This window comes from Astatotilapia calliptera, chromosome 22 (assembly GCF_900246225.1).
Source record: "Astatotilapia calliptera chromosome 22, fAstCal1.2, whole genome shotgun sequence".
NCBI classification, from domain to species: domain Eukaryota; kingdom Metazoa; phylum Chordata; class Actinopteri; order Cichliformes; family Cichlidae; genus Astatotilapia; species Astatotilapia calliptera.
In genome coordinates, this window is record NC_039322.1 from 22,111,364 (window position 1) to 22,138,473 (window position 27,110).

The 27,110-nt window shown below is 41.9% G+C and overlaps 1 long non-coding RNA gene across 1 annotated transcript; it reads right to left on the bottom strand.

Annotated features, from left to right (window-relative positions):
• Positions 1-347: 347 nt before the first annotated feature.
• LOC113014835 (uncharacterized) lies at positions 348-4,672 on the bottom strand. Its single transcript, XR_003271019.1, has 3 exons — positions 4,425-4,672; positions 3,367-3,570; positions 348-1,033 (listed from the first exon to the last, which is right to left on the bottom strand). It is a non-coding gene; the product is annotated as an uncharacterized LOC113014835 (long non-coding RNA).
• Between the last annotated feature and the right edge of the window lie 22,438 nt (positions 4,673-27,110).

Below are 27,110 nucleotides of genomic sequence, written 5' to 3' on the forward strand. Positions count from 1 at the left end.
ATTTTTGATATAGTTTACAGTTTCTGCTGGAACAGATGACTCTGAACCATCCCTTAGTTCACTGCCCTCTCTTCACACCTTATGTGAGGTAATATACTGTAACACTATTTTAATGCCATTGCCTTGTGTTACTGCATCCAGTAGTTTGTGTTTTATCTTTTGTAGTTTGTGCCTGTTTACTCTCTTCTCTCCCAGGAGATTCTTCTGGAATCTCCTGGCCTTCTTCCAGAGCATGATTCTGCTGGAGTTGTCTTCTTATTGAAAGAGAGTTACAAGTTGTTGCTCACAGGGGATCACTGATCATTGGGGTCCTCTCTCTAATATGGAAGAATCTCCCTTGACACATGTTGTTTTGAACTAAATTGTATTTAGTAAAATGTAATTCTTTTGTCACTATGTTGTACAGACAAGTTTGATTTTCTAGGTCTGCTGTGCCTCAAATAGATGACCATGAAAAGAAATCCATGACAAGCTTACCACAGCTCAGCGCTAAAGCAGTCAAAACACTGCATCCCTAGTGCGCCAAACAGTCTAAAGCCTGAGATTTAGACACACGGGGCTTACTTTTATATATGGTTACCTCATTAGCTGAAACTTTTGTTTTGTTTAAGAACAAATAACACTATAACGTGAAAGAAAAACCAAGAAAACCTTAATTCGTACCCTTAAAAGGAGCTTAGTTTTCACAATACTAATAATGTCTAGGTTTTTTCTTGCCAATGATTGTTTTGCTCAGACACAGAGGAGCTATTACGTTATCACAGCCATTCTTGTTTGGTCTTATCCTCCTCTAGTGGAGCGATTATCAGGGTGACATCGTGAAGCCCGTCGTCTCGAAACACTCCAGGTCAAAGCAGACTGTCCTCCCCTTGCTCTTCAACCATTGTTAATTCTTCCCTATTTTACACCATTGATCTCCTGCCTCCCGGCCCAAACAGCCAGGTCTTTGTGGAGCTGTTAAGCTGCTCCGCAACTGGACTTTCTGCCTTCGTGTTGCAAGCACAGTATCGATCCAAAGTTCCTGAACTGCCAGCTGGGTAGAAAAATAAATAAATAAAAAAGAAGAAAAGGTGAGGTACTTAGTTCGATGAATGGAACAACCTTAAAGAACACTAGAGCCATTTATTTTTATTGTGTAGTTCTTGGGGTCACTGATTGTTTTTCCAATGTGTTCTCAGGTTTGTTCACATGTGAAATATATTTGCATGACAGGATGTGTTCAGTGTTCAGCGTGGGACCTGATAAAATAAATAATTTCTGCTCCTGGTATTGTCTTTAAAAAGTGCTTAAATGAAGGTCTTTTTCTTTGAAGTCTAGTCCTATAGTGATGCGTAATTCAGGTTCAGGCAAAAACCATGAAAATGAAAATGAATAATTTCATTGACTGACTTTGTTTCTTAAAGCCAATATGCAAAGTAAAGAAATGCTAATCTGCTGTGGCTCAAAGAAAATGCTGATGTTCAACAGAAAACTAAGTAAGTGCTTGTACAGTCAGTGCTATTAGCATCATACTACTATATGTTTCTTCCTGACAGTCAACTGTTAAAAGCCATATGGCATCTACAATAAGACTGCCATCAGAGCAAAGCTGCTGACCTCCTGGGGCTAAAAATTAAGAGTCAAAAGCTGCAGTTTCTTTTTGTACTGACTCCTTTAAAAAGCAGTGTGATACCCAATACTATCTTGGCTTCTATCTGCTATCCGGTCTTTAAGTTATGACGTGATGAATCCTACTTCCGGGCCCAAACTACCCTGCATTTTATAAGGCTTTTGTGTTTTAACATGTTTTAATGCTTTGTATCTTGTTCTATTTAATCTAAAAAAAACAAACCCTAAAAACTGTCAGTGTTCACTGTTGGCCTCTCTCGGTTTTTATTACCACGACTCATTTTAAAGCTCAGTTTTTAAACCCTTACGATGTAACTACAGCCCAGCCCATGCAGCAGCAGTATATTAATGACTAACCTCGTATTGTGGATGGATTATCTTGGTGGTTCTCTGGACAGACGTTTGGTCCGTTTACAGCACCATGCCATGCGATTGCATTTGTCATCGAGAACCCTGACGTTAACTTTTATCGAGTGGACAATTAGTGTTCATCCTCCAGTTTCACTGTTTATATTTTGCTAACATAACTGTGTCGCTAGCGATCACGTAGCACATCATTATATACCAGCTAGCCCAACTTCAGTAACCCTACAAACGTCGCTGTTTACTTTCCTATCGTCATTTATGTTGGAAGTGATAGCAGAGCTGTATGTTTTAATTTGTTTAATAAATCTCTCAGTCAGAACATGGTATATTATATTTAGATGGAAGCTAGCGAGCTAACTCCCTGCTAATTTATAACTTAGTTAAATGTCATAAATTCTGTTTTCATGGATGCCTGGATGTTACACTTAATTGTTACACCTGGTAGAGAAGCCACACTGATCATTTTATTACAGATGAAAGGATTTAGACAGTTTTTAACTCTGAGTGATGCTGCAGTGATCATTTGAGTTATGGACCTGCAGCAGATTTTGGGCCCAGACACGGCTAATGACATCAGACTTAAAGACCAGATAGCAGACAGCTGATAACTTTGACTCTTCATCCCCTTATCTCACTTGGTCATTCTCTAAAAATCCAGTGCAACTAGGTTTTTTTGTTTTTGCCAACCTAAACCTTAGCAATGTTTGCATGCATATCACTAGTGCAGGGTGTAGTCAGTGGGCTTAGAGGGTGCTGATCAGCCAAAGTAGGCTGTGTAGCACTGCCTTTGCTAAGTTACTATTTAAAGAGCCTCCTTGGGATTTTTATGTATTAAAATATATCCAGTTTACACTGTGAGTGTGTGTGTGTGTGTGTGTGTGTGGGGGGGGGGGGGGGGGGGGGGGGGGTTTAGGTGTAATAAATGTGCTAAATCTATTCAAATTTATTATGCTTTTTTTTTTCTTTGCAGTTCAAGCACTGGCCATAAATCAATGCCACAGCTGTACTTTCGCAAAAAAAAAAAAAAGTTATCAGCTAGGAATTTTTAAAAAGAAGAACAGAAGCTGAGCGAAGTTATAAGAAACTTATAAAAACCGTATAAGAAAAACAGCTGACAAACCTAGTGAGAAATTATAAAATGGCTTGTTACAGTAAACTACCAGAGGATAACAAAAATAACAAGAAAAATACAAAAAATATTAACTGGCATTCTTAACAGCATAACCAAATAACTATTATATCCAAAAAGTTATGTGACTATGAGAATGAATTGGCTCGGTAAATAAGTCATTTGGGGTTTTTTTCGTTTGTTTTGTTCTTACTCTGGTCATCTGGATATGACTATTTTCTATTGTTATTGTTGTGTGCACACAATAATATTCCTTTCCCCACCTCACAATGTTTGTTCCCCATCTCTTTCACACAAGTTTAAGTAGTACATCAATGGAGTGGCAGTGGTGCAGACATCAACTCTACACAGCAGCTTCTTTCAGCTTCAAAGCCAAGCAAGACAGCCAAGCACTTCCAGGTCAGTTACAAGAGGTCCCCTCTCCAGTGTGTCCTGTGGTGTCCTCGCACACAGAAGTATCTTCAGCACTGACAAAGGAGAGACAGCACGGGTCATTCTCATTACCTCATTTGACCTTTCTGTGTAGAGCTGCAGCAATGCCAAAGGCTGCATTATAGCTGGAGCCAGAAGCATAAAATCAGCACCAGTGAATATATTTACCAGAAGTATTGTTTCTAGCTAGCTTACTAGGTAACAGCTAACGCCCATGTTCTATTAACCTGCTCACAGTAGCATCATTACAAGCTCAGTTTAACAGGTTCAGTTAATTGCGTTCCATACCAGTTTCTTTTCTTCACATGGCCCTGCCTGGCAAGTATATCACACTTTTTCTGGCCCCATGGATATGTTTAGTAGCCTGAAAAATTAGGAAATTGGGCAGCACAGTGGAGCAGCGGTTAGCACGTTCCCTCATGCCAACAAGGTCCTGGGTTCTTTTTGTGTGGAATTTGCTCTCCCCATGTCTAAGTGGGTTCTCTCTGTATTCTAGCTTCCTCCCACAGTCCAAAGACATACATGTTAGATTAAGTGGTCAGCCTAAATTGCCTGTAGGGGTAAATAAGAGCATGACTTGTTGTCTTTCTCTATGTCAGTTAGCACTTTGACAAATTAGCAAGCTAATTAGTAACTAAAGATTTTTAATTAATGCACTCTTACCTTTTAGACACACCCCTGCATGCTGCACATATTGGGGAATGGCTGCTGCCATCCTGCAGCAAAATGTGCAGAATATCTGCCAAATTTAAACAGTTTGTCTACATGCTTTTTGTCACGGTCTATGTGGCAGACCGTGGGGATGAGGGGAATGAGGAGCCAAGATGCAGGACTTTGTGATGAAGGCAGTGCGTTTATTTACAGTGTTGTAAATAGTTCAAAGACTAACCCCGTGTTTTCCCCTTGACTTCCGTGTCGTGTCTTCACCCACAAGTTTGTGCTCTGTGCTCTTCCGCTCCTGTGTCCCCGTGCAGCTGCTTTTGTCTTCCCTGTCTTCCTTGGTACTAACACCACTAACATGGAGTCTCACACAACAATCCCACACCGAGGAGCGCTCAGCCACAGTCTTAAGAAGCTCCCCAACGACGCTTCATTAGCTGCAGGTGTGTGAGTCATCTTCTGCTTCAGGTGTGGCCATCCTCTAGACAGGACACGCCCACCAGGTCTACCTGAAACCAGTACTCAGCCACACTCACAGACACACCCACTTGCCTATACAAACAAGGATGAGGAATAACAAGAACAGCAGCAGTGCAGACAAAACACACATCACAAAATAACAGCAATAATTATAAGAGTAGTCCACACTGCTGACAGACCCTGAATCCCTGGAGCTGGGTCTGTGACAGCTTTAGCGGGCTCTTAGTTCAATGACCTTGTTGCTGTGTAAAATAAAGTGAAGAGGATCTGGTTAAAATTGTGCTTTTTTTTTTCTTTTTTTAAGTTTAAGCTTATTAAAGATGTGGCTTGATAAAGGACTTTTTACCTGAAAAGGTTTTGATTGTGATTAGGATAGCAGATGCTGCTGTTGTCAACTCAACCCAGCTGGAATAAACCTTTTCTTTCATTCTAAGTTCTTTCATTCCTGCTGGGTTCACTGTAACAATCATAGTGCTCCCTCATTGGTGCACAGTGTGTGTGTGTGTGTGTGTGTGTTCACTATTATCAAACCCTATTTTGTCATTTAAATCTGTAACACGATATATTTAGTCACTCCACATGACTAAGAACTGCCTCTTTGTTTCATTCTTGACGCCAACCCAACAAAATGGTGTGTGTATCAAAGCTTGCACTGACATTAGAATCAATATGCAGTACACGTCTGCTGTTAAAAGGGGTATAGTGGTCACTCTCTGGAGGGCAGACTTTGTGCTCTCCGAGTCAGAGACCAGATTAGAATTCCTCACAGATTAATCTTTGACTCATAACAGACTGTAATTAAGTCGAGACAACTTCTAAAGTCCAGAGTAAGGAAAGAAAAAAAAGTCAGTTTATATCACCCCCGCTTGTGCAGGATACAAGAGGTCAGGCCATAACACGCTGATTAAGGGATGAGTTATTCAAAAGATTTTTTTTCTGAAATGCTCCACAGGACTGATGGTATATGAAGATGAGAAAAATAATCTGCTCTGCATGCTAGCTGCTTTGTGATATATCAGCCTAATATCGTGGGACATTTAACAGGATCGCATTTATGGAAAGATTTTTTGCGCTTAATGTATGTGTTATCATTCAACCATAGGAGGAGTATTGTAAAACTTTTACTGTACTGTGGCATACAGGCAATAGATCCAACCCAACCATCTATCTCCCCATCCTTCCCTCTCTCGCAACTGTTCTCCTACTGCTATCATTACCTCTGCCATTTCCCCCTTTTTACCTATCTGTTAGAGCCCATTAAACAGTTTGTGGAAAGGGGGAGGGGGGGGGGGCATGGATTTGACACCGAAACAAGCCCTACCTCACTGTACCCAGAACACACACACACCCTCCATTCACATGTACGCATTATCCTAAGCCAAACCATTCGAGGTGTGTAGCGTAAGCCTCTGCACTGCGCCTCATGTTTCATAAAGAGATAAGGGCCACTAAAAATACCCATCGTGTACGGAGAGATAGCCAAGCTTTAGGAGAGGTATCTACAGCGAGCAGCCAGCAAAGCGGTGTCTCCTTTAATTCAATCCACAGACACAGACAGTGTTTTGCAAAGAAACAGAGCTAGAAAAAGAAATATTTGAAACAGGCTTTTTATGGGTGTCTTATTATTATTATTAACACAATATGTTGTTGGATGTATCTCCGTTATTTAAGCAGGTTCATTTAGACAGCTTGATAAAACAGGTGTATTGTTTCTGATTGGGGTTGATTCATGCATTATGTTAAACTTAAAATGAGATTATTACGGATTGACTTGAAACAACGATCACACTTTGATTAAGTCGTTATTATTACATCTTCCTTCACCTAAAGTCAGCTCTCAGGGAAGTCTATCCAGGTAGTGGTGTAAAATATCTTACAAAGCATGGCTCTGTGTAAGACCAGATCTTGATATTAGAGCAGAGAACTGTGTCAACAAGTTTCCCGCTGTTCTGACGCATGTTAGATCCTGTAGCTGATCCTCTGAGGGAGATCTGTTACCCTCTGCACACACAAGTCTGCAGCAAAGCACAGTGGCTTTGTTTGTACTGCTTTATTTTTGCTTTATGTTAACACATATAGAAAAAATATAGGTTTATGTGCATGTACACATTCATAAGGAACCCTATATTCTGTAATAATAAAGTAGACCTACTTTATGAGTAAATACCTTTGTTTAAGTATTGCAATAATGATACTTCAGTGCACTGAATAGGCTATTTTTGGACTAAACTGACATTGTGTTACGCTGTTAAGTGCCTAATTGTATACGCTTCATATTTTTGAGAGCTGGATACAGTTACCTGGAAACGATTTCTTGCAGCAAGGAAGGGTGACTAGATATTGCCCTTTTCTGCCATTTTAAGTTGACGTGTGAATTCATATTTTGATATCAGTAATAATAAGAATTGGTGTTTAGCTGGTTTTTGCGTGTGTCATGAAAGGCACATCGCTCGCCAAGACCCTGTTGTGTTAGGATCTTAGTTGCACTAAGAACAGACCTGTTTGCAGTACTTTACTAATTATTTACGAACACAAACTGTATGTATGAATCCAGGCCATAAAGCCTTTTACTAAAAACAAAGTTACTAACACATGAATAATAGTAATGACAGTGACAGTAAAGACGTGCTGGTGAAGATAGGGAAAGTGAGGTACTGACCATTTTTCCTGGAGTTGATAACAAATCCACCCATCGTTTAGTTCAGGTATTAAGGCTGGGGGAAATCTGATCAGCTGACAACAATGTCAGCCAAGGTGATGTGATGTGCGCTTGATGATAAACCTGCCATTTATGCCACCAGCAAACCTCCAGCTTCCTACTGTTTAAATTTTGCTGGTCTCTGAAATAGAACTGTTATCGCTCAGCCGCTGAGCCTGTCAATGTGAGTCCAAAAGAGCACAGAGGTTCAAGAAAACCTTTGCTCATGAAGAGAAGACTCGGGCGCTAGCTGAAAAACCTGCATTATGTTACACACCAGGATCATTTTAAACAGCTACGTTCTCACAACTGGAAACCTGGAGAGCACAATTCATGTCCTATTTTTTGAGTTTCATGCTTTACCGTTTGTTTTGCTGTGTTTCCGCTTGGTTCAGTTTAATTTGAGCTAGATTTAATCATCTAAAACTGCAGGGTTAGTTTAAAGAAAAGGCCATGGTTTCGTTTAAAATAAAAAAACATTAACATTGAATGTTAAAAAAGCATTAAGAGTACCCAGGCATGCAACAGTCTGCCATGACCCACTTACCGTTTGGCACCAATGCCAAAAGGCACACTGACACTGTGGATTTGACAGAAGTAGCCCGTTGCGATATCTGCAGTCAGTCCTGCAGTGATTCCACATCAGCAGCATGTGGAATTTAATATTAAGTAATTTAATTCCAATCCTGCTTTATATGTTAGACTAAAATAAAAATAAATACACATATTTCTTCGAATAAACATTTACATTTTCAGTTATTAAAAGACTCGATTCTTTCTCCTACACCTGAACACATTTTAGGGAGAGAAATGTCTCCTTTTTCTAAGCCCTGCAAGACATACTGATTTGCTCTAGGTGAATCAAGAAACTTCCTAACAAGTTTTTCGCCCTCTTATGTGTGCAAATTCAATCCTACATTAAAAACTCCTGAGATGGGCTTGACCCTTTGAAATATCAGCGGCAATCAATTATTCAGTGTCAAACTTTGAGTGCTGATTTAGGAGAGGGATTTTGACTTGGCAAAACATTTCCTCCTCTCAGCAAAAAACTGTCAAAGTTCTAGTTTTCGTGATGTCAAGAACTAGTAAAGACAAAAGTTGACTAAGTTGGAGGTTGTAGCACCACTTTGGAATATTCGATAAACTTTTTGTATTCTTCCTTATCCCCTCCTACCTCCAGCTCCTCTTTTACTTCAGTTTTTATCTTCAACGTCCACATTTTCTTCATCTTCCTCCTTTACTCCTACTGCTTTTTCCCCTTCGACCTATTTTCTTCCATGTACAACCCCTCCTCTGCCCTTTCTGCTTCTCCTTTTGTTCTAAATATTTTTCAAATTTCCCCCCACTCCTTCTTCTCCACCTTCTCTTCAAATTCAGAGCTTTTTTTCTAATGTCCTCATATTCCACTTTACACCTCCTCTTTTTCCAACACGCTCACAACTTCTTCCATTTCCATTTCACCTTCCACATCCTTATTTTCACTTCAATTTCATCCACCATCCACTCCTCCATTTCCATTCCCACTTTTTGTGCTTTTTAATTTTTAATTTCCACCAGTTTCTTCTTCTTCTTCTTCCTCTGCTTCCATTACTTTTTTCTTTTGCAGAATTTTATCTTTCAGTTTTATTTTTCACATCTTCTTCTTTCAGGACAACTTTTAGTTCTCATTCATCCTCCACTTCTGCTGCTTTCTTATTTCCTCTCCCTTATGCACTTCTAATTCCAAGACTTCCTCTACTTTTTCCCAGCTTGACTACCACTTTCAACTGTCATTTTCACAGTTAAACTTTCCTTCTTCTTTTTTATTAACTTTTTCTGCCTCTTCCTCTCCATCATCTTCCAGTTTCACACATTTTTCTTCTGTATTTACTTTCCTGTTTGCCCATTTCCTCTTTCATTTTCTTTCTTTGACCCTCAATTATTATCATTCTCATGTGTATAAAGGTATTTATTGTATTATGGTCTGTTATACTGAAATCCTGAAATTAAGGCTCTCCTTAAGGAGAAGAAGAGAGTGTTTAGATCTGGAGACAAACAGGAGCTGAGAGCTGTTCAGAAGAAGCTGAAATGGAAGATAAGGCATGAAAGGAAAACTACAGGAGGAAGATTCAGTTTCAGTTTTCAGTTTTATTTGTCACATGCAAGTTAGCACAGGGTCAACATTGCAATGAAATGTGTTTGACGAGCAGCAGTCACTCAGCATCATGATACAGTAGGAGAAAATATAATAAAATAAAATAATAAAGAAAATAGAAAAATAGTAAGGAGCAAAATATTAGAGAGACATGGTAAAAGAGAAAAGATGACTAAATATATATGTATCTATAAATATAAATATATGTACACTAGTGATTAAATAAGAGCTGTATAGTCGATGAAGAGCATCCTTGCATATGCATTCCCTTTCTCCAGGTGAGTGAGGGTGGTGTGCGTTGCCACGGCGATGGCATCCTCTGTGGCTCTGTTTGTCCGATAGGCAAACTGAAGAGGGTCCAGTGTGTCAGGGAGGGAGGAGCAGATATGACCTTTGACCAGCCGCTCCAGGCACTTCATGCTGACGGATGTCAGTGCAACAGGACGGTAGTCATTCAGACAGGAGACCACTGATTTTTTGGGAACGGGAATGATGGTGGATGCTTTGAGGGACGTGGGGACCACTGACTGCCTCAGGGAGAGGTTGAAGATGTTGGTGAACACCTCTGCCAGCTCGTCTGCACACACTCTGAGTAGCCGGCCTGGGATGCCGTCTGGTCCTGGGGCTTTGTGAGGATTTACCTTTTTAAAAGTCCATCTCACAGCTTCTGTTTTCAGAGTTAGAGTTGCAGCCTCACTGTCCTCCTGAGGGTAGAGGATCTGTTCTCTGTTGTCTGCGTCAAAACGAGCATAGAAGTTGTTAAGCTCGTCTGCAAGAGATGCAGTGGGCTGAACACTGACTGTGTTGACCTTCTTGTAGTCAGTGATGCAGCGCAGTCCATTCCACATCGCCTGGTGTCAAAGCCGTGGTAGCTGGACTCCATTTTGTCCCTGTAGTCCTTTCTGGCCTTTTTTATGGACTTTCGGAGGTCGTACCTGGCTGCTTTATATGCATCAGCATCCCCGGAGTTAAAGGCAGAGGTCCGCACTTTTAGCTTGGCGCGAACGTCTTTATTTACCCAGGGTTTCTGATTTGGATATATGCGGACAGTGGTTTTTGTGATGGTGTCATCCATGCACTTTCCAATATATCCAATGACAGAGTCTGTGAGTTCATTGATTTTGCCATCAGCTGCATCCACAAATATCTGCCAGTCAGTTGTGTCAAAGCAGTCCTGCAGGACCTCCTCAGCCTCACTGTCTCATTTGTAAATAACCCTGGAAGCTGTTTTTTCATGTTTCAGTCTTTGTCTGTATGCAGCAGCAGCAGTATGGAACAATGGTCTGCCTTACCAAAAGCTGGGCGGGGGGAGGGGTTTGTAGCACTCTTTGAATGGAGTGTAACAGTGGTCCAATGTTTGATCACCTCTTGTGGGGAAGGAGATGTGCTGATAGTCAGTGTTGGGGAGTAACGGAATACATGTACCGCCGTTACGTATTTAAAATACAAAATATGAGTAACTGTATTCCGTTACAGTTACCGTTTAAAAAGGTGGTATTTAGAATACAGTTACTTTGTTGAAATAAATGGATTACACTGCGGTACTTTCCTGTTTCATATTGTCGCGGGTCAGGACTGTTTGGGTTTTGTTTGACAGCTACGTTCTTTTGTTCCAGGCGGCAGCGTTACGGTTGCCATGGTTACAGGGCGACGCTCTCTCTCTCTCTGCGACTGTGTGTTTCCTGGGTGAGAGAGCGCATTTCGTTGTTGTTGTTGTTGTGCTAAGCTAACAGGCAGAATGCTACAAGCATAGCTCTAAAGAATGTAGCATCATAGGCAGTGTAGTCCGTGTTGCAGGGAGAATGGACTGCCATACACGTTATATGTCTGTGAGCGCGAGGAGGGAGAAAAAGGGGAGTGGAAAGGTACGAGTTGTCATCGAGCAAAAACGGGAGCTGGAAGCATGTAAATATAATAATAACCACTGCAGCCAAGAAGAGAGCGTGACGAGCCCAGTTGTAAGTAAGACTCGACTGTACGCTGTGTTCGTGTTTTCCTCTGAAAACAATAAGTTCCGTTGGAGCAGCCTTTCAACGCCTCTCTCTGTCTCTCGCAAGAAAAGTTGACCCACACAACAAAGTAAAGCTATTTGTCGGCTACGAGCCGACAGGGACCCCGCCGTATTAGTCAGAGGTCCCTTTACTACAGTTCGGAGTCGCGGACTTTCAGTTATAGTAATAAATCACACAGCAATAGCACATTCACGCTGTTGTAAAAAGCATGATAATATATTAAGTAATCCAGAATATTCAGAATACATTACTGTCATTGAGTAACGGAATACGTTACAGAATACATTTTGGGGCGTGCATTCTGTATTCTGTAATGGAATACATTTTAAAAGTAACCTTCCCAACACTGCTGATAGTATTTGGGGAGAACCTTCTTCATGTTGGCTCTGATGGAAGAGCAGCTGCAACAGGACAACATCAGAGGGGTTTGGAACAGCCTGAAGACAATCTAAGGACAAAAACCAACCCCCCAGGCTGCAGGAGACTTGGGGTGGGTGAATGACCTAAATAAATATTTTAATAGGTTTGATCAAACACCCACCCCTCCCACAGCATCGTCCCCCCTGCTGCAATCTCCTTCATCTTCAGGGACTGCCTGTCCTTCATCTCAGGACTTCACACCTCTCAGCTTCACACCTCCCAGCTCCCGGTCATTACACCCACCCCCGGCTTCTGTGGACTCCAACATACACACTACTCCCCCAAAATCCACTCTTTCTATCTCAGCACTTCAAGTGAGGAACAAGCTTGGCAAGATCAAGGTGAGGAAGGCTCCTGAGATGCTGCGCAGATGAACTGTGTGGCATACTAGGTTATTTGTTCAACCTGAGCCTGTCACTGGGGAAAGTACCACAGCTGTGGAAGACCTCCAAAGACCTCCCATCCCAAGGACCTCAGCAGCTACAGGCTGGTAGCCCTGACATCGTATCTGATGAAGACCCTCGAAAGGTTGGTTCTAAACCATCTGCGCCCCCTGGTGAGGTCTTCATTGGATCCGCTGCAGTTTGCTTACCAGCCTGGCATTGGGGTGGAGGACGCCATCATCTACCTCCTGCACCGAGCTCTGACTCACCTGGAGAAGCCTGGAAGCACTGTGAGGATCATGTTCTTTTGATTTCTCCAGTGCCCGAAACTCTGGCTGATTGGGACCCACACCCAGTTTCACACCTTGGCTCAGGCAGTTAGAGGATCATCAGGGGGTCCTTTCGTCCCTCTGTGGGGGGATACTCCCACTAGGTTTAAATCTGGGACTCCCCACCATTTGACCTTAGAACTGAAGAAGCTTCTCGGATGAGAGGTGAAACGTCTTCAAGTAACTTAAAGAAGTCCAGACGCTTTTCTTTGCAAGCTCCTTTGACCCAGTGCTTTTAACACCATCCAGCTACGACTTCTGAGAGACAAGCTGGAGCTATCGGGAGTGGTGCCAGCACAGCCCCACAGGGAACTGTGCTGGCACCGTTCCTCTTCACCCTCTACACTCCAGACTTCTCCATCAACTCCCAACGCTGCCACCTACAGAAGTTCTCTGACGACTCTGCCATAGTCGGCCTCATCACAGGTGAGGACGACTCAGAGTACAGACAGTGGACTCTGGACTTTGTTGACTGGTGTCAGCAGAACTACCTGCTGATCAACGCCGGGAAAACCAAGGAGTTGGTGGTGGACTTCTGGAGACGCAGACCCACCACACTGACACCGGTGAACATCCAGGGAGTGGACATTAAGATAGTGGACTCTTATAGGTACCTGGGTGTTCACCTGAATAATAAACTGGACTGGAGCCACAACACTGATGCTCTTTACAGGAAGGGTCAGAGCAGACTCTACCTGCTGAGGCGGCTGAGGTCGTTTGGAGTACAGGGAGCGCTTTTAAAGACCTTCTATGACTCTGTGGTGGCATCTGTCATTTTTTACAGTGTTGTATGTTGGAGCAGCGGTTTATTGGCAGCTGAGAGGAAGAGGTTGGATAAACTCATCAGGAAGTGCAGGTGTTTTTGTCTTTTGGAAGACCAAGTGCAGATGGTGGGAGACAGAAGGACTCTGGCCAAAATTATTCTATTCTATTCTATTGTACTTATATTGCAGCTTTTTCCCCCTGCAAGGTAAGACCTTGAAAACATCAATGCACATGCACAATTCTCTAACTGAAGAGCAAACACTTACAACTAGATTTGAGATAATGACATCCTGTGATGCCTTCCTTTCACTCATCGCCTTTCCTATTCTGCCTATAAAAGTGGCCGCTGCACTCCAGTTGCAGTTGGCACAAACAAGACCGACATGAGTTTGACTCAAAGAAGGTCAAGTCTGCCTCAGAAGCCACCCATTTCCTTCATCTCTTTTACAGACCTCCACAATTTGATGGAAAGTAGATGTCAAGTCATCACTTGCTCTTCATCTTAGCCGGGATATGGATTGGAAAAGATTACTGCGGATACACTCACCCAGCCTGCCCCACCGGTCCAGCATTTCATCTCTCAGCATGATTAAATGGGAGACATTCGCACCCGATTTGTTAATTCATCAAAGCGGGGTACCTTGTGGGATATAGAGGTTGTATTAATCACATTTTGGGCAAATTCATGTTGGCTTGCATAAAGCTCAAACAGGCATGCATTACAGATTAGTCTTCTGGTGAAGGTGCCTCACCGGAGATTCATCGCATTAATATATTACCCCAGTCACAAGGTCTGAAGTTAGGAAGAATGAAAGAGCGCGAGAGAGAAAGACAGTAAGACAGAGACTGGGTGTCTTTTGGTGTTGACAGCAAGCTTTACAGTGAATACAAATGATTAACTTAAAAATATCAAGCAAGGATCTATGAGTGCTTTTTCAGAAGACAAAAAGCAAACAAAATAAAACAAACAAAAAATGATACATGAAGCGGAGTCAGAGATATAAAACATTCCGATTTGTGCGCTTTTCTTCGAGCATGTCCTCTTTGAAGTGATTGCCTGCTAAAAAGGAATCGCAATCAGCCGCAGGAGAAAAAGACCAAAAAAACAGCACTCTGATTGTTATGAATAGCATTTAAGGATTATAACATTCCGACTGTGTACAGGGACATGGGGTCTCACTTTCCTCTCCCTTGTTGTCTAATTTGTCTCATAACTAGGTTTTATAACAGTCATTAGAAGGTAAATCCCCTTGGCTCAACTTTCCACAGTAAAGCACTGGCATTCGGAGCTTGATAAATGGACACTCAACACTGGTTATTATGATGAATGGGAATTTCACACTGGTAACAGTGCCAGGTATGGGAGGGGAAGAAAACCCTGAAAGAAATTCCTCCCAAAAGTGCTGCCAATGGCAAATTGGAAACTGATGCCTTTAGGGTAAGTTGACATTCACAGTATTGGCTTTTATTGGATTCCTGGACTTGCCTGAGGTTAGGTCAGGGTGATCCATTTCCCCCCAAAAAAGAAAAAAAAGTTACAAAGTGATTTTTTAAATACCACTAAGACTAAGTTGCAAAAGTGATGCAATAAACAAATCAGCTGTTACTGCAGATTAGTGAGGGTCCCTGACAATTTACCCAGTAGTACAGGTTGCTAGGCTTGTGCTTCAGATGTGGATGCAGCCAACCAATATTTTACAGTAACTATAATATCATTATATAAATACAGTGGGGTGACTCTGCAAACTAAAATTGGTGTCTAATAAATGGGTTATGGGCAGAGGAGAAAAATAGAGCAAGTGGAGCTAAAGGGAGAGGAGAGATGCAGAGGCGAAGAAGGTATAGTATGGGGCAATTTAATCTCCACGATCTCAACTGGCTAATAAGAGGAGAGCGAGGGAATATAAATAGTGAGCGAAAGACTAATGGAATTCATTTTAGGAGAGTATTTAACCTATTTCAGAGAGAATCCAGTGTAATCAATTAAAAATGCCTCGAGCCAGGGCCTCAACTTTAATTACTCTTCAAATGTGATTATTCTCTGACATGCTACCTTCCTTGAAATAGATATATTAGCTACATTAAAATGTTGGCTCTTGTACGTGTCTGTAACCATGGAGCGTAGATCCAGAAAATATATACATGTATTCGGGATTATTTCTTCGGCTTGCTTTATGTAAAGAAGCATATCCACAGAAGGAGAGTGGCAACAATAAACGGAACCTAGACAGATGCTAACTGGCTACAGCTAGCTGTGTCAGCATGGCCTAATTGCAGTATCCAGATGGATACATTTTAAAAAAAAAAACTCACTAAAAGCTCTTCATTTGTGGTGATAGTACTTGAATAATAGCAAAGTGACTCATCATCAGATCTACCCTGTGGTCTTGCTATCTGGTCAGGCTGTCAGTCCACTGTCTATTTACTGTGGAGGAGGTTGTAAAAATTGTGAAAGCTGTCAGTTACAAGTTGATGAGTCAGCAATCCTCATTTCTGTCCTGTGACAGTAATACTGAGGTGAGCCGAGGATATCCTGAAGTTTTCTCTCAGTAAGCACTGCTGTTTTTGTTATTGTTAGCTTTTCTTAGCCAGTGTTTGATCCACTTTGAAGGCATTTTGACTAACACTGTTGGACGCTTAGTGAATGACACTTATTGAATAAACTCTGACGTAATGTAATAACGTGTTTAAACTATTTAAAGTGTGATTTTTAGGATACTCATCTCTAATATTTCTGTGAAGGTTCTCAGTCATCCAGGTCATCGTAGTCAAAGGAGCTTGCAAAGAAAAGCGTCTGGACTTCTTTCATTTGCTTGAAGACGTTTCACCTCTCATCCGAGAAGCTTCTTCAGTTCTAAGGTCAAATGGTGGAAAGTCCCAGATATAAACCTAGTGGGAGTAACCCCCCACAGAGGGACAAAAGGACCCCCTGATGATCCTCTAATCGCCTGAGCCAAGGTGTGAAACTGGGTGTGGGTCCCAATCAGCCAGAGTTTCGGGTGTGTTCATTGTGAAACCTGGCCCCACCTTATCATGCGAATTCCTGAGGTCAGATGGCCCAGGATGTGAGTGGGCGTTAAGGCGTCTGGGAAGGGATCTCAAAACTGGATTATAGATGGCAGAGAGTTGGTGTCGTAAACCCCCGCCTCTGTTCAAAGATGGTCGCTCACAGTGGACATACAGTGGGGCAAAAAAGTATTTAGTCAGCCACCGATTGTGCAAGTTCCCCCACCTAAAATGATGACAGAGGTCAGTAATTTGCACCAGAGGTACACTTCAACTGTGAGAGACAGAATGTGAAAAAAAAATCCATGAATCCACATGGTAGGATTTGTAAAGAATTTATTCGTAAATCAGGGTGGAAAATAAGTATTTGGTCAATAACAAAAATACAACTCAATACTTTGTAACATAACCTTTGTTGGCAATAACGTTTACTATAGGTCTTTACCAGGTTTGCACACACAGTAGCTGGTATTTTGGCCCATTCCTCCATGCAGATCTTCTCGAGAGCAGTGATGTTTTGGGGCTGTCGCCGAGCAACACGGACTTTCAACTCCCGCCACAGATTTTCTATGGGGTTGAGGTCTGGAGACTGGCTAGGCCACTCCAGGACTTTCAAATGCTTCTTACGGAGCCACTCCTTTGCCGTTGTAGTGTGTTACTGATGGTGACCTTTGTTACTTTGGTCCCAGCTCTCTGCAGGTCATTCACCAGGTCCCCCCGTGTGGTTCTGGGATCTTTGCTCACCGTTCTCATGATCATTTTGATCCCACGGGATGAGATCTTGCGTGGAGCCCCAGATCGAGGGAGATTATCAGTGGTCTTGTATGTCTTCCATTTTCTGATGATTGCTCCCACAGTTGATTTTTTCACACCAAGCTGCTTGCCTATTGTAGATTCACTCTTCCCAGTCTGGTGCAGGTCTACAATACTTTTCCTGGTGTCCTTCGAAAGCTCTTTGGTCTTGGCCATGGCGGAGTTTGGAGTCTGACTGTTTGAGGCTGTGGACAGGTGTCTTTTATACAGATGATGAGTTCAAACAGGTGCCATTCATACAGGTAACGAGTGGGGGACAGAAAAGCTTCTTACAGAAGACGTTACAGGTCTGTGAGAGCCAGAGATTTTCCATGTTTGAGGTGACCAAATACTTATTTTTCACCCTAATTTACGAATAAATTCTTTACAAATCCTACCATGTGAATTCATGGATTTTTTTTCACATTCTGTCTCTCACAGTTGAAGTGTACCTCTGGTGCAAATTACTGACCTCTGTCATCATTTTAAGTGGGGGAACTTGCACAATCGGTGGCTGACTAAATACTTTTTTGCCCCACTGTAGATGGCTTCTTTCACTCCTCTTTCAAACCATCTGTCCTCTCTGTCCAAAATGTGAACATTGGCATCCTCGAAACAGTGTCCTTTATCCTTAAGATGCAGATGGACTGCTGAGTCTTGTCCTGTGGAGGTGGCTCTTCTGTGTTGTGCCATGCGCTTGTGAAGTGGCTGTTTGGTCTCTCCAATGTAGAGGTCTGAGCATTCCTCGCTGTACTGTACAGCATACACCACATTGTTAAGTTTGTGTTTTGGCGTTTTGTCTTTTGGGTGAACCAGTTTTTGTCTGAGCGTGTTGCTGGGTCTGAAATACACTGAGATGTCATGCTTGGAGAAAACTCCCCTGAGTTTCTCTGATACACCGGCTACATAGGGGATGACAATGTTGTTGCGTCTGTCCTTCTCATCCTCCCTCGCTGGTGTCTGGTCTTCTTTTCTGTGCCTCTTTGCTGACTTTAAGAACGCCCATTTAGGATAGCCGCACGTTTTGAGTGCTTCCTTTACATGTGTGCGTTCCTTCTTTTTTCCTTCAGGCTTAGAGGGAACATGTTCTGCCCGGTGGTGTAGGGTCCTAATTACTCCAAGTTTGTGTTCCAAAGGGTGATGGGAGTCAAAGAGGAGGTACTGGTCCGTGTGTGTGGGCTTCCGGTAAACTTCGATATTGAGTTTGCCGTTCCCATGTACCTGAAAGTTCTTATGTTTCAGGTACATGGGCCAGACGGAAAGGAAGGCTCTTGGCTCTTTCAAAGGAAGAGTACCCAGCCACTGGTACAGATATGTGGACGACACCTGGGTCAAAATCAAGACACAAGAAGTGGAATCCTTCACTGCGCACATTAACGCTGTGGATAAAAACATCAAGTTCACCAGGGAAGACACAAAGGACAACTGTTTGCCTTTCCTGGACTGCGCTGTGCACATTGAAGAGAACGGCAAACTCAACATCGAAGTTTACCGGAAGCCCACACACACGGACCAGTACCTCCTCCATCTCTAATATTAGCCTGCATTATTTTAGCTTATAACTAGCCGGTGTATCAGAGAAACTCAGGAGAGTTTTCTCCAAGCATGACATCCCGGTGCATTCCAGACCCAGCAACACGCTCAGACAGAGGTGTATGTGGTGTATGCTGTACAGTGCAGCGAGGAATGCTCAGACCTCTACATTGGAGAGACCAAACAGCCACTTCACAAGTGCATGGCACAACACAGAAGAGCCACCTCCACAGGACAAGACTCAGCAGTCCATCTGCATCTTAAGGATAAAGGACACTCTTTCGAGGATGCCAATGTTCACATTTTGGACAGATGGTTTGAAAGAGGAGTGAAAGAAGCCATCTATGTCCACTGTGAGCGACCATCTTTGAACAGAGGCGGGGGTTTACGACATCAACTCTCTGCCATCTATCATCCAGTTTTGAGATCCCTTCCCAGACGCCTTAACGCCCACTCACATCCTGGGCCATCTGACCTCAGGAATTCGCATGATAAGGTGGGGCCAGGTTTCACAATGAACACACCCGAAACTCTGGCTGATTGGGACCCACACCCAGTTTCACACCTTGGCTCAGGTGATTAGAGGATCATCAGGGGGTCCTTTTGTCCCTCTGTGGGGGGTCACTCCCACTAGGTTTATATCTGGGACTCTCCACCATTTGACCTTAGAACTGAAGAAGCTTCTCGGATGAGAGGTGAAACGTCTTCAAGCAACTTAAAGAAGTCCAGACGCTTTTCTTTGCAAGCTCCTTTGACCATCTCTAATATTAGCCTGCATTATTTTAGCTTATAACTAGCTGTGGTTGATTAGCCGGCTCATAGTCAGCTGGCTAGAAGCAGGAGGACAGCATGTCTAATCTGCTGAAAATGAGTAATTCTGATAATATTGGAATAAAATAAGCATAGGTATGCATGTTTTTGTGTGTTAGACCCCTGACTTCAGTTTAGGAGATGAGGCTTGAGGTGAGGAAGAAGAGGATAACATTTTATTAAGATACCAATGACGTTGTCTCTTTCCCTCATGTTTTTGCTTCTTTGGTGAAGGTGACCCCTTGTCACATGACAAAAAAATTGGTATGGTCCTTCATATCTTTTGTCTGAAGGTGCAGACATTGATTACAATTTGTCTCCACAAAACCCTATAACTTCTCTTCTCCTTTGCCTTCGGCATACATATGTGGCCAGTCTGCAGCCACATATATAAAACAAGAGTAAGTGGATGTCCATCTCTGTCACTGTATTCAGATGGTGGGGCAACATGGCGGCTTCCAGAAACTGTCACCCTCCTCTATGTGTTTTTAATGGATTAATTCTAGGTTTATGAGAATGCAATGACGTAATTACCCACTAATCAATGTACATTTATGAGCACAATATTCTTTTTTTCTATGAAATAATCTAAAAAGTGACTGACTATACCTTTACCATATTTTATTGTCCTATTTTAAGCCATCATTTCTGTTCAGAATGAAATATCTCAACAATTACTTTTTGAGTGTCAGTCCTGACATAAATGCTGACACATCAGTGCTGTGACAATCTAAAATCACTTTTCCCTCAGACACTGCGTCATCAGGCAGTTAAAACCCTAGACTACAGATGTTCAGTCAATATGTACTCACAGTTCCCCGGATACTAAGAAGGTCTGTAAGAGCCGCAGTGCCAGTCAAGCAGTAGGCTAGTTTGTTTGAAAGTCAACCTAACACTAATCCACTCCTCTGAAACCCTCTCAGAAGGGAAGAGGGATCAAAGTGCCTGGAGGGCACACTCCAGAAAATATGCAACTCTGCACTCACATAAAACTCTCAGTGAGATTGGGATATCAAAATGCATAACGACAAGTAGAGAAAACCACATATGGAAACACGGTCCGTACAATTCTGGATCCTGGCTGGATGGATGAAAAAGGACAGCAGAACAGGAGGTTTGATTTTGAGACATTAGCTTTGAAATGCTCACCATCATCTGTCATATCTGATGTATGCAAGCAGACATTACACTGTGGGTCACATCTTCCTGTATTTTACATCTTTCATCCAAGCCCAGTATAGCCTTTGTTTCATTCTGTCACAGCGAGCATGAATGGATGACACGAGTGGCCACTTAATCACTGCTGTTCAGTGTAAGACGTGAAGCTTAGTGGCACAAACACTCTTAGAAATAAAGGTGCTGTCTACAATATGTTTAGATAACCCTGTTTGATTCCTGGTACAACCATCATGGTCATCCATTACTATAACAAGGTATATTGCAATTACGAATTTATATTTTTTTATATATACATTCTTTTTCTGAGGTTACCAAAGATTAAACCAGTGGAATTAGCAACATGACTGACAGGAAACAAGCCAGCTGTACAAGACAATATTCAACTGGTCAAATTTACGTACTTTCCAATATAGTATAGACAACAAAAAGAAGAAAAGAAACACCTTTAGGTTACCTCTTGCCCACTTCCCCACTTATTAAACAAATGAAATCACAAGCCTCCTACAACCAACAAAGTATACATGATCCAATAACTGCAGTGGGGGCAGAAAATAAAGGCGACAATGGAAATATGGTATATGGCTGTTCAAGAGCCTCCACTGGAGCAGAGACAGGTAAAGGTCAGGAAACATAACAAAGTAAGAAAAACAAACAAACACTGGAATTCAACTGAAATCCAGCTTCTACCCTTCTAGACAGGTGAGTGGGCAGAGTGAAGTGGAGTGAACAGACCCATTACCAAGGCTATTATTCGAAGTGCAAGAGTATGTGTGATGATGTAACTGTTACCCTTAAAAAGTGTAGCAGTCAAGGCATATGTCTCTGAGCCTGGTGGACGAACCATGTGGTTCAAGCTGTAGAGCAGCTAGATCTCAGTTCCCATATATCGACTCCTCCAAGGTAGCCGTTTGACAGCTCTCACCAGTCATTCCCCAGGGGGACAGGGGTTCAGTTTCCCTGCATCTCCTGCAAACACAGGTATGCAATTAAGTATTATATGGTGAAACTGACAAATTTAGTGAATGAATGCAGTTTATAAGACTGATATCTAACTTATACTTGAAACCATGGTTGTTGTAAAAAAAAATAGTTTTTAATGTAACCTTTAAATAATACAAAGAACTCTTCAAGAGCCCTTTGGCTGTTTGGGGTAGAATCAGCCCTTTTAGGAAGAACCCCTTTGTTAGCCTTATTTCTAAGAGTGCTCAGTACTCAGTAGAAAATCACTGGAAAGAGGACATGTCAGAATTCTATTTGAAAGAGGAACCTAGTGGACCCTCATGAAAATTGTACTTTGACTATAAGAACATTTCTAAAAGAAAAGGGGAAAAAAACAAACAGCTGAATGATTCATTCATGACGTCCAAGGTGCAGATCAGTGCTCCATAAACACCCCTGACAGATGGTTAGGATTCCACTTTTGTGCTCACTTTTTAATGGGTATATTGAGAGTAAGACCAGGTTGACCCATTTAACAATTAATTTAGTGCAATAGTCCAATGAGTTCAGTTTACAGCACCCTTGTGGTTCTTTTTAGCATTTCTATTTTTACAAGTGTACTATGCCCTTTTGCTAACCCCTGATGTTTTTTTTCCAAACTTCAATCCCTCCAGCTTTGGGCAGACTAACTTCTCACTAACACTCCTCCTTAAACTGATTCAAGTGAACAACCATAGCTGCAGACTCACAACTGTCCACGCCCATCCCACTGGATGAGGACTCTGTGACTCAGAGATGGCTCGACAGATGGATTATATTCCTGTTGTCGGTGCCTCGCTGTCGGCTACAGGGCAGAAGTGTTTGATAAAAGCATGTCAAAACAGTTTGTAGGGTTCTTGGACTTAGAAGTCCACATTTTGGGAGGGCCAAGCTCATGTCTGCTGCCTCTGCAGTGATTCACGGATGGTAAAGGTGTTTACTTGAGGTGGTGAGAGGGGGAAAAAGTGGGGAGAAAACACTTTTTAAGGCAAAAGATGTTCCATTTTGATTCCTAGAAAGCATAATTCTGTCTGTTTATTTGGAGCTTATATATACACACACACATATATATATATACATATATATAAAAAAAAAAACACCCAGCACGCCCCTGCGGGCGGTTTATCCTTCAAGCTCGGGTCCTCTACCAGAGGCCTGGGAGCTTGAGGGTCCTGCGCAGTATCTTAGCTGTTCCCAGGACTGCGCTCTTCTGGACAGAGATCTCCGATGTTGTTCCCGGGATCTGCTGGAGCCACTCGCCTATCTTGGGAGTCACCGCACCTAGTGCTCCGATATATATATATATATATGCTGAGTAACTGTTCTCTGGTGACCTTGTATCCAGCTTGGCTGTTTTCATGTGTGTGAGGATAATACTAAATAAAGGCGGGTCCTTCTATACAGTAGATGTGCTGCAGCTTAAGTTTAATTGCTTGTGGTGGCAGTCAAAGTCAATGTGCTGGTCAATGGCCCGTGCATGCCGCAGGTTCATTTCCCCATAATTACTCTACATGCGCCTGGTCAATGCATAAGTCTGTCATCATTAAAATAATAAGAATGGGTTGGGCAATGAGCAAGGCAGAAAGAATGGAGGGACAAATGCATAAGAAATGAATAAATCAATACTGCAGTGGAGAAGAGGTGGAGACTCGGCACGTTAGAGGCAAGTGCTGGGCTGGTATCTGGGTTTTTTAGACACGTGCAAGCAGTCAAACGCACATTTATAATTATACTTTAATTATACAAAATTAAAGGGAAACTTTGAAAACACATCAGATCTCAGTGGCGAAAAAATCATGCTGTATATCTATACTGTAGGGGTGCAACGATACTTGGATCGATATTGAACCGTTCGATACAGTGATTTCGGTTCGGTACGCATATGTATCGAACAATACAAAATTTTTAATTTATTTTATCAACGTTTCTTCTGACGATGCTGTCTGTGTTGAGCGCTCAGTGGATCTGCGTTCGACTACTCCGCCTTGGCTGCACTGTCGAGCGCAGATCCACTGAGCGCAGCACAAGCTAGCAAGACAGAAGCTAAGTTCGTTGCAACATGGCAAATTGAACCTCCCCCACCCTCAGTCAGATCTGGCCTTTGGAACTATTTTGGTCTTCATGTGAAGTATGACCCTGATGGTAAGCGCTTCATGGACAAAAGTTAAACAGTATGTCGGATGTGCCACGCAATGCTCAATTACATGGGTGGGAACTACTGTGTTAGCGCAGTTTGCTCGTTAACGTGTTGCCGTCCAGCCCCAAGCACGGGGCGATCCGCGGTAGCTCGTTAACGGAGATTTGCCGTGTTGTGGCGTTAACATCATTTCAGATTAACGCTGACAGCACTAGTTGGAACACAATGAATATAACTGCACATTTATTCCGACAGCATCCTAGTGCAAAGACAAGTGGAAGCAGACAAAAACAACAAGCACGCATGCTACAAACTTTACACGAGTCTTTTAGACAGCTGTTAGAACATGATTCTCCTTATGGGGACCTGATATGTTTAATATGCTGCTGAGAATATAGCCCAGAAGAAGCGTATAGTATAGCTTTTATTTTGGAAAGAGCCATTTCTCTCTAATAAACTCTCTTTTCCAAAGATGAGTGATTTCTCGATCATAGATTTAATTTTTTATTACTTTGTTGTTTCAACAACATTAAATTTAAAAACTATACTTTTGAGTTAAAATATATATTTATAATTTTAATAAATGACAAATTAAAAAAGCATGAACATTTTTTTGTATCGAACAAATATCGAAACGTGAATCTTGTGTATCGTTGCACCCCTACTATACTGATATGGACATATGACGCCCTGGACAGAACTGGGCCAGAGCATCTCTAAGCTCTTGGGCAGTCTTAGGTTCAACCTAGTAGTGATGGGATTTCTGGCTCTTTTTAGAGATCCGGCTCTTTCGGTTCAGCTCACTAATAAGAGCCGGCTCTTTTGGCTCCGAACCGGCTCTTCAGGTTGTTTTGTTGATTTATTATTGACAATAATATGAAATTATGCACAAAAGGAATTACTAACGTAAAAAAAGTGGTTTTATTCATATATGTTTATATATAAATATATGCGGTGGCCCCTAGAGACAAAACACGTACAAACTCCAAAACACATTTCTAGCATGAACTGAACTTCCAAAGCAGAGCTACTAGATCACTTAAATTACACAACTGAAAGCATGTGTGTATTGTTTGTGTATTTATACACAGGCACTCATATATATTCAAATAATTTTTAAAAAAAAAGTTCATTTACCTGTTACTACCACACACCAAATCCAGTCGTTGGTACTTGCTGGCTTGTGTAGCCACAAGATAACAAAAGCTCAACATCCTGGAGCACTTCTGTTGTCTTTTGTACATGTTTTGAGTTTTTATGTGCTTCTGAGTTTTTACGTGTTTTGGAGTTTGTACATGCTTCAGAGTTCGTACGTGATTTGAAGTTTGTATGTGCTTTGTCTGCAGGGGCCACCGTAAATATACTTTTATTTATTCACTCCACATAAAATGTAATAAATAAATCATATAATACAAAAATCAGCTATTCACATTTCAACTTTTAACTATTTAAATTTTCAGCTTTTTTCTTTTACAAATTTAAAGTGAAAACAACACAAAACACTGCAAACCACAACACAATTAAATATAAATTATAATATGAAAACAAAAAGAAGATGCATATTCTCTGTCATATGGACCTGCATGAAAAAACTTTCTGAATCCTTTATCATCCGCAACTGGAAATAGTTGTGGATGATTACCATCCGGTTGTTCAGTCTAACGTCACTAGCCGTGTCTGGGTCTAAACTCCGCTGCAGGTCCATATATCAAACGATCACTATGGCATTACTGAGAGTTGAAAAACTGTCTAAAGTCTTTCATCTTTAATAAAATGATCAGCGATCTGCTCTACCAGGTGTAACAATTGAGTTTAACATTCAGGCATCCATGAAAATGGAATTTATGACATTTAACGGAGTTAGAAGTTAGCAGGGAGTTAGCTTGCTAGCTTCTATCTAAATACAATATAGCATGTCCTGACTGCGGGGTTTTGGAAACAAATTAAAACGTACAGCTCTGTTATCACTTCCAGCATAAATGAAAACAGAAAACTAAACAGCAGTGACGTTTGTAGGGTTACTGAAGTTGAGCTACCTGGTATATAATGATGTGCTACGTGACCGCTAGCGACACAGCTATGTTAGCATAATATAAACAAGCTAACTTTTTTTCCACTCGATAAAAGTTACCGTGAGTGTTCTCGGTGGTCAGGAACAAATGTAATCGCATGGCAGGATGCTGTAAAAGGACCAAACCTCAGCCAGGAGAACAAGTGAGATAATCCATCCACAATACGAGGTTAGTCATTCATATACTGCTGCATGGGCTGGGCTGTAGTTACATCCTAAGGTTTTAAAAACTGAGCTTAAATAAATGATTAGCGGTAATAAAAGCCGAGGGAGGTCAACAGTGATCACTGACTGTTTTAGGAGCTTTTTGAGATCAAATAGAAGAAAATACATAACATTAAACATGTTAACAACACAAAAGCCATATTAAACGCAGACTACTTTAGACCCGGAAGTAGGATTCGTCGCGTCATCACTGAACAACCGGATACCTTTCTAATGTGACGTTGTTGTCCCTTGTCACTACCCGATCCGTACCGGAAACCCGATCGGTACCCCGCATGCGCAAATCTTACGTCACTTCCTCTCTTTGCCAACATTGTGACATTCAATATATTTGAATGGTACCGTTAGCGCCCAGTTAGCTCCTAGCATTTCTCAACAGCTCTGCCTCCTTTTCGACTGCCCGGGACATTTAAACAATGGATAATCCGTATACAAAGAAATTCATGCTTTTCTCCTCAACAGAGAGCGTCCCCCGATTGAGCAACAGCACCGTAAAATAAGAAGAATGGCGCCTAATTACAGAGTTAATAATGCAGACTTTGTAATATCTCACGTGTAGATTCATCAGCCAGATTAAGTGTTTACTGACAATTGACAGTGATAGCGCACATCATCATCACTATTCCAACAATCCTCTCCTCACAGACAAGCATAAACACACTCGACTATCGCTAAATCAGATTTAACACACGTTTGTAATGACGATAATTCAGTTTATAATAGGGTTTATTCGCTCGGTCAGCAGGTGGCGGTATCCTCGTACACTGGGGAGTAAACTGCCATTAAACGAACAGAAAAAGAAGAAAACATCTGCACATGCTGGTACGGATCGGGTAGACCCGATTTGTACGGTCAGACTTTACACATGCGCAGTAAGGATCAGAGAGTCCTGATCCGTAACTTTCTTTTTATTTTTCGTTTTTGTCTACATTGTACTGAAATGCTTCGTTATTGCAAACATTT